The following is a 7,156-nucleotide window of genomic DNA, read 5'->3' as shown; positions in this document are numbered from 1 at the left end:
AAGAAGGAACTCAAAGAAAGGGTTTTACTTTTCCTGCCATGGTAAAATCTACACATGTTTGCATTGCTGATATCAGTAAGATAGAAAACAGAAAATCTGTGATGAGACGTGAATTCCATAAATTTGAATCCTACAACATTTTAAAAAATAGGTGCATTTGAATTTACTGCATCCGCGTGGGAGACCTGGAGGAGGTTCCTGGCTGCTGGCTTCAGATGGGCGCAGCACCGGCCCTTGTGGTCAGTTGGGGAGTGAATCATCAAACAGAAGACCTTACTCTCTGTCTCTCCTCCTCTCTGTATATCTGACTTTCCAATAAAAATAAATAAATCTTAAAAAAGAGAGAGAATGGCTGAGGCAAATAGGAGAGAGATCTGCCATCATTGGTTCTCTCCCTAAATGCTGGCAGCAGCTGGAGTGGGCGCATTTAGCTCCCTCGGGGTCTTCCGAGCGGTTGGGAGGGACCCAAGTATCCTGACCACCCTTTGCTGCCCTCCGGGTATGCTAGCAGGGTGCTGGATTGGAAGCTATCTCAGAGCAGCTTAACATGCTGTGTCACAGCAAACACTGGAAGAACTTCTTTTTTTTATCTATTAATTCCTTAGAGATTTATTTGCTTGTATTGGAAAGGCAGATATACAAAGAGGAGTGAAGACAAGGAGGAAGATCTTGCATCCGGTGGTTCACCCCCAAAGTGACAGCACCGGCTGGAGCTGAGCCAATCTGAAGCCAGAATCCCAGAGTTTCTTGCAGGTCTCCCACGTGGATGCAGGCTCCCAAGGCTTTGGGCCATCCTCCACTGCTTTCCCAGGCCACAAGCAGGGAGTTGGATGGGAAGTGGAGCTGCTGGGATTAGAACTGCTGCCCATACGGGATCCCGGTGTGTTCTAGGCAAGGACTTCAGCCGCTGGCCACCGCACCAGGCCCTGATCAGTTAGTTAACATTTCATGGAGATGGATTTATTTCAACAGCTAACGCTTTTTCCTTCCTTAGTATGAATTCTTATACCCAAAAGTAAATCATCTTTGATCTGTCCCTTTCGTGAACATTTTCATTGACATGCCTGGTTCGAGGCTCAACAGCTAAATCCTTGCCTTGCATGTACCAGGATCCCATATGCGTGCCATTTGGATGACTTTATCTCCTCGATTCCTTGTATGACATGGCCCTTATGAAAACCAGATGTGTTTTTCCACTGCCGTGTTGACCATGATCTGAAAGTCTGACTGAGCGGCCGCTTGCTTTTAATCCCACAGATCCTGCCCTCCCAGTACAGCCGGCCGCACGGTGGGATTGGGATCCCGAGCAACCACAAAGGAATGTCAGCGAAGAGGAGAGACAGAGAGAAGAGACCTGGAGAGGAGGAGGAGCGGAAGCAAAGACGGAAGAGGCGCTAGCGGAGCAGGAGCGCCCAGGGCAGCCGGAAGATGAGGCGCCGGATCCAAACTCCAGATTCGTCAGCAGATCTCTCATGAGCAGTCTCTGGGCAACGTTTAAGTCAGCCAGACGCCCCGCTCTGACAGACATCTTATCGCTGTCCTTTGAGTTTAACATGACACAGGAACAGGTGAGCGGCTTTCTCTTCCTGATAGCCACGTGTGAACGGTTCCTCAAAGCAATGTCCTAACTCCGGCCTGCAACGTCTCCACATCTCTTTTTTTTTTTTCTTTGTTTTTGCAGATAATTAAATGGTTTCATGAAAAGAGGAAGAAATACAACAAAGAAATGTCTGAGCAGCGTTATAAGAAAAAACACAGGTAAGACTCCGTTTGCATATAAAACATTTTGTAAGTTGTAAGGAAAGACACAGGAAGACATTGGCTTTTGGAGACAGTAGTTCCATATGCGTTACAAGGTCAGACATCACATTTTTATTAAAAATTGTCTTTTGTTGCTTAGAGGCTACACAGATTTACTGGTTATCTTCCCTCTCTAGTTACCTGAACAGCCTCATATCATTAAAATTAAAATAATAGTAACTTAAATTTTTTTTTTTTTTTTTTGCTGGACCTAGCACAGTGGCCTAATGCCTCAAGTCCTCACCTTGGATCTGCTGGGATCCCGTATGGGCGCCAGTTTGTGTCCTGGCTGCTCCACTTCCCTTCCAGCTCCCTGCTTGTGGCCTGGGAAAGCAGTCAAGGATGGCCTTGGGACTCTGTACCTGCATCGGAGACCCAGAAGAGGCTCCTGGCTCCTAGTTTCGGATCTGCTCAGCTCTGGCCTTTGTGGCCCTTTTGGGAGTGAGCCAGAGGATAGAAGATCTTTCTCTGTGTCTTTCCTTCTATTAATCTGAGTTTCCAATAAAAATCCTTATATATATATATATATTTGCTTATTTTTTTTTTTCATTCTGTTTGAAAGATAGAGACAGAGCTCGTCAGTCCACTGGTTCTCTTGCCAAATGCTTGCAAAGCCAGGCCTGAGCCAGGCCAACGCTAGCACCCAAGAGCCTGGGTCTCCCCTGTGAGTTCCAGGGAGCCAAGTGCTTGAGGGGACGCTTTCAGCCTTGCAGGGTGCTCCGGAGCAGAACAGCTAGGATTTGATGCGGACACTTCCATAGAGAGTGTTGGTGTCCAAGAGGGGACTTCATCGCCCTGCAAACCACCCACTCTAATACCAACATACTAAAATGTATTTGAGAGAAGAAACACTTGCTTCCACTGGTTCACTCCCTGAGTGCCCACAGTTACTGCCAGAAGGAACTAGATCTCCCCCAAGTGGCAGGAACCCGGTTATGGAGCCATCGCTAATGGGATGCGCTCCAACATGAGACAGCCAGAGCAATTCAGGCCTCTAACTGTGGCACCCGCATCCCATATGGGTGCTAGTTAGAATCCTGGCTGGGTTTTTTTTTTTTCTTTACAATACAAACGCTTTTATTTACCAATTGCAGGCCATTCCGGGGGCGCGGGGCTGGTGGGATGTCCTCCTGGGCCAGGCATCAGCTCAGCGCAGCCTCCGAGCCTCCCGCCCCCACTCCGGCAGGGTGAGCATGTCGCCCTCCTGCACGGGGCCTTTCACCTTGTGGATGATGCAGTGGCTCGTGTCATCCATGAATTCCACGCGCACCTGCGTGCACTGTCCCTGGGAAGTGGTCCTGCCCAGCACCTTGGGGAACCTGGCAAGCTTGATGGGCTAAACCCAACTGGTGTCCATGATGGCAGCTTGGACCTGAGGCCTGGCTGAGAGGCTGTTTTCACTTCTGATCTAGCTCCCTGCTAATGGCCTGGGAAAACAGCACAGTTTAGCACAAGTGCTTGGGCGGGCTGCAGCCACTTGTAAGACTCCAAGGAAGCTCTGAGGGAGCCTGGCTTCGGGCCTGACCGGCTTCGGGCCCGACCGGCTTCGGCTGTCACAGCCAGTGGGGGCGTGAGCCAACAGGTGGAAGAGCTCACTGCTTCTCCGCGCCTGTAGCTGTTTCACAAATAAATGGTGGGTGGGAAGTACAAGAAAGGAAGGCAACCTAATTGCTAGGCTTGTGCCCTTTCCCAAAGTTTTTAATTGTGCTAGACTATAAAAACATTTTGCAGGTTATTTATGTACATCTTTTTATGTGTTATCTCCACTGGTTGTTGTTATGCAGGAAATCGAGGCTGGTAAAGAAACGAAAGCCGTTGCCCCTTCGCAGGAGAGGATTCCCTGCAAGAAACAGGCGCGCGTCGAGACGCAAGGCCGTGCACAGCTGTAAGATCTAAGCACTTCCTCCCGTTGTAACTTGGACTGAGCGACGCTTTGCGTAGGAGAAGCCACCGCAGCAGTCACCCGTGGTCAACAGGTGGCGCCAACGCACCCTTGTAGTGCTTGGACGAATAGACGGAGCCCCGCCCCTGGAGGACCATGTTGCGGGGTGCCCAGGGGCCACGGGGAAGGCCTGAGGCACAAATGGGTAATGCCATGTTAACCTGGCGAACAGGCTAGGCTCTGTTTCTCCCAGTGTTTTATCCTGTTATTGGTACAGTGAGAAACTCTAATAAAATACCAGTGCGATCGAGTCTGGAGCGTTCTTGCACCTTTCCCACCTCCATCATTTCCTTGCCTCTTGGAGCATTTTAAACGTGCTTTAGGATAACCATCTTGGCATCTCAATGGAAATTGTTGCAGATTAACTGCATAGTCATATATGTTAAATCTAAACACTAACTTTTGAGAGACCATACTTGCGTGTCAATAAAATTTTACAAGACAACCAAGAAACCATCTGCAATGCTTCCGTCGGGGGCCAGTGAGGAAGCAGACTAACACACTGTTGGGAGAGCACCGCTTCAAGTCCCTGGTACATCCCTGCCGATCCAGCTTCCTGCCAACGGCCCTGGGCAGGCGGCACAGGATGGCCGGAGCACCTGCATGCCTGCCGCCCACGTGGGAGACCAGGACGATTGGATTCCTGGATTGAGCCTGGTCTCTCCCGCTCCCCCTCTGACAGAAATCTCTATCTCCCTGTCACTTCATATCTCACATAATTAAGTAGAATAAGAAAAAAAAAAAAACTGTTACTGCCAGCTTTGTGGTGCAGCAAGTTAAGCTGCTGTTCACAGTGCCGGCGTCTCATGAGCACTGGTTCAAGTCCCAGTTGCTCCACTTCTGATATTGTTCCCTTTAATATTCTGGGAAGATGATACAGCTGCGTACGTATTGAGCAGCTACGTGGGAGACCCAAGCTCCTGGCTTTGGTCCTGTCCTTTCGGGATCCATTTCTTCTCTCTCTGTCTCAATCCTTGTCTGTAACGACGCCTCTAAATGAATCCAGGCACGCAGGCTCCAGCACCAGGGCTTTCGGATTGCCCAGGGAAGCGGTTCTAGGCACGTAGCAAAACAGTGGCCAATGCCACCAAGGCATGTTTGACAAGTGTGAAGTGACTTCTGGGGGCTTCCGTGAGCCAGGCCATGGTGCCGTACTAGCAAAGCAAGGAAGCCCGGACAGGGCGGTTCAGAGAGAAATTCAGCTGTAGCAAACTGGCTAAGGTGTCTTGTGCCTAGACAAGTGTTACAGTGCCAGGGAAAGGGCAGCCCGTGGCTGGCAGTCAGCCTGGCTAATGCCTAATATGTTAACTATACCAGTGTGCCAGCATAGTTACCTATTCGATTAAAAAAAAATCTATGCTGTGGGCCTGGCACGGTACCCTAGTGGCTTAAATCTTCACCTTAAACACACCAGGATCGCATACGGGCACAAGTCTGTACATGGATGCTCCACTTCCATCCAGCTCCCTACTTGATTAGGCTTGGGAAAGTGATCAAGGATGGACCAAATCTTTATTTTCCTGCACTCAGGTGGGAGACCTGGAAGAAGCTCCTGGCTCCTGGCTACTGGCTTCGCATTGACTCAGCTCTGGCCGTTGCGGTCACTTGGGGAGAGTCATCAGATGGAAGATCATCCTCTCTGTCTCTTCCTTCTCTGTATATCTGACTTTACAATAAAAATAAATAAATCTTTAAAAAAACCCACACATTTTAACTAACTAACTAAATCCAGTAAGCTGTTGGTCGGACTTGTTGAATTTTGCGTTTACTCCAGTGGGCTAGTGACTCCTGCCACTCTTTCGCCAACTTTGTGGCAATTGCTATAACCCTTGTATGCGTGCAGCTGGGTCAGGGTATTAGGGTCTGTAGTTCCTTTTTTTAACACTAATTTTCTTTACATTCTGACAATTTTTAAAGATTTATTTTTATTGGAAAGCACATATACAGAGAGGAGGAGAGACAGAGAGGAAGATCTTCTATCTGATGATTCACTCCCCAAGTGAGCGCAACAGCTGAAGCTGAGCCAATCCGAAGCCAGGAGCCAGGAACTTCCTCCAGGTCTCCCACATGAGTGCAGAGTCCCAAGGCTTTGGGCCATCCTGGACTGCTTTCCCAGGCCACAGGCAGGGAGCTGAACGGGAAACAGGGCCTCTGTGACACAAACTGGTACCCTGCCACTAGGCTACAGCTCCGGACCGGGTCCACAGTTCTTTAGCAGCAAAGGTCAAGGATTTAGCCCAAGGTGCTCTCTGTCCCTCCTTTGTCTCCCAAACACTGCAGTAGGAGCCACAGCAGCTCCTTGGAAGGACAATGGCAGTCCACGTCCTGTGCCACCCGCAGTGTCCTCCCAGGCTAGGCAGTTCTGCAGCTTTGGAACTGAGGTAGCCGCGCTCCGTGTTCCTTGCCCCCTGGGGAGGCCAGGATTAACTGGGAGGAAAAAAGAAATCTGTTTTTACATTGGGTCAAAGATGCCCTGGGGGTGGGGTGGAAAAAGAGGCGCGGTGAGCGGCTGGTTCGCCGGTGAGCGGCTGGTTCGCCGCGGGCTCGGCTGCAGTGAGGACGGGTTTGTTTTTGCCACTGAGTTTGAAGGTTTTGTCCCGAACTCTCCACTGTGACTGAGTACGCTGAATGAAGCAGTCATTAATATTTAAAGCTTTGACATACGGAAAACCAAACCACAAGTCCAAAACTTCGGTTCTTAAACTTTTCTTCCTTTTTGTTCAGTTGAGACTTCTTAGACTTAACTGAGACCACGCACACTTCTAGTTCTAGAAGTCCGTATTTTAGCTATTGGAGCCGGCTCGTTAATATAGTACGTATGTTTTGAAAATGTTTCTACTGCTATGCAGTTTTGTTGAACACAGCTTCTTCAACTTTAGGGTGTAAAAAATCAGATTCTGTTGTTTTTTTTTTTTTTAAAGATGTGTTGATTTTTATTGGAAAGGCATGTCAGATTTACAGAAAGAAGGACAGGCTGAGACAAAGAGCTTCCATACACCGATGCCACAGCGGCCCAGAGCCAGGAACTTCCTCCAGGTCTCCCACATGGGTGCAGAGTCCCATGGCTTTGGACCATCTGCTGCTTTCCCAGGCCGTAAGCAGGATGGGAAGTGCAGCTGCCGGGACACGAACCAGTGCCCACAGAGGATGCCCGTGCCAGCTGTGAGCCACAGCTCAGCTCCCCTAAAAATAAGATTCTTCACACAAAACCCAGAGATTCTTATCAATAGGCCTGGAATAGACCCAGCCTACTAATCTGCATTTCTAACAAGCTTCCAGCTGATGCTGATGTTGCTGGGAAGTGCGATTGCACGTTGAATAGCATCACCAGAGGTTGTACAAGGACGTCCTTGAGGGGTTATTGAGCCAGGAATCTAAACACACACACATACAGAGTCAAAGCGGCTAATGCTG

The 7,156-nt window shown here is 49.2% G+C and overlaps 1 pseudogene; it reads right to left on the bottom strand.

The window, feature by feature from the left end:
- Nucleotides 1-2,852: 2,852 nt before the first annotated feature.
- On the bottom strand, nucleotides 2,853-3,157 carry LOC121155590 (annotated as a pseudogene).
- Nucleotides 3,158-7,156: the final 3,999 nt, after the last annotated feature.

This window comes from Ochotona curzoniae, unplaced genomic scaffold (genome assembly GCF_017591425.1).
Source record: "Ochotona curzoniae isolate NIBS_2020 unplaced genomic scaffold, NIBS_Ocur_1.0 contig_2927, whole genome shotgun sequence".
In the NCBI taxonomy this organism is placed as follows: domain Eukaryota; kingdom Metazoa; phylum Chordata; class Mammalia; order Lagomorpha; family Ochotonidae; genus Ochotona; species Ochotona curzoniae.
Note: the sequence above shows the minus strand (reverse complement) of the source record. Positions and strands in the feature narration are given on the sequence as shown.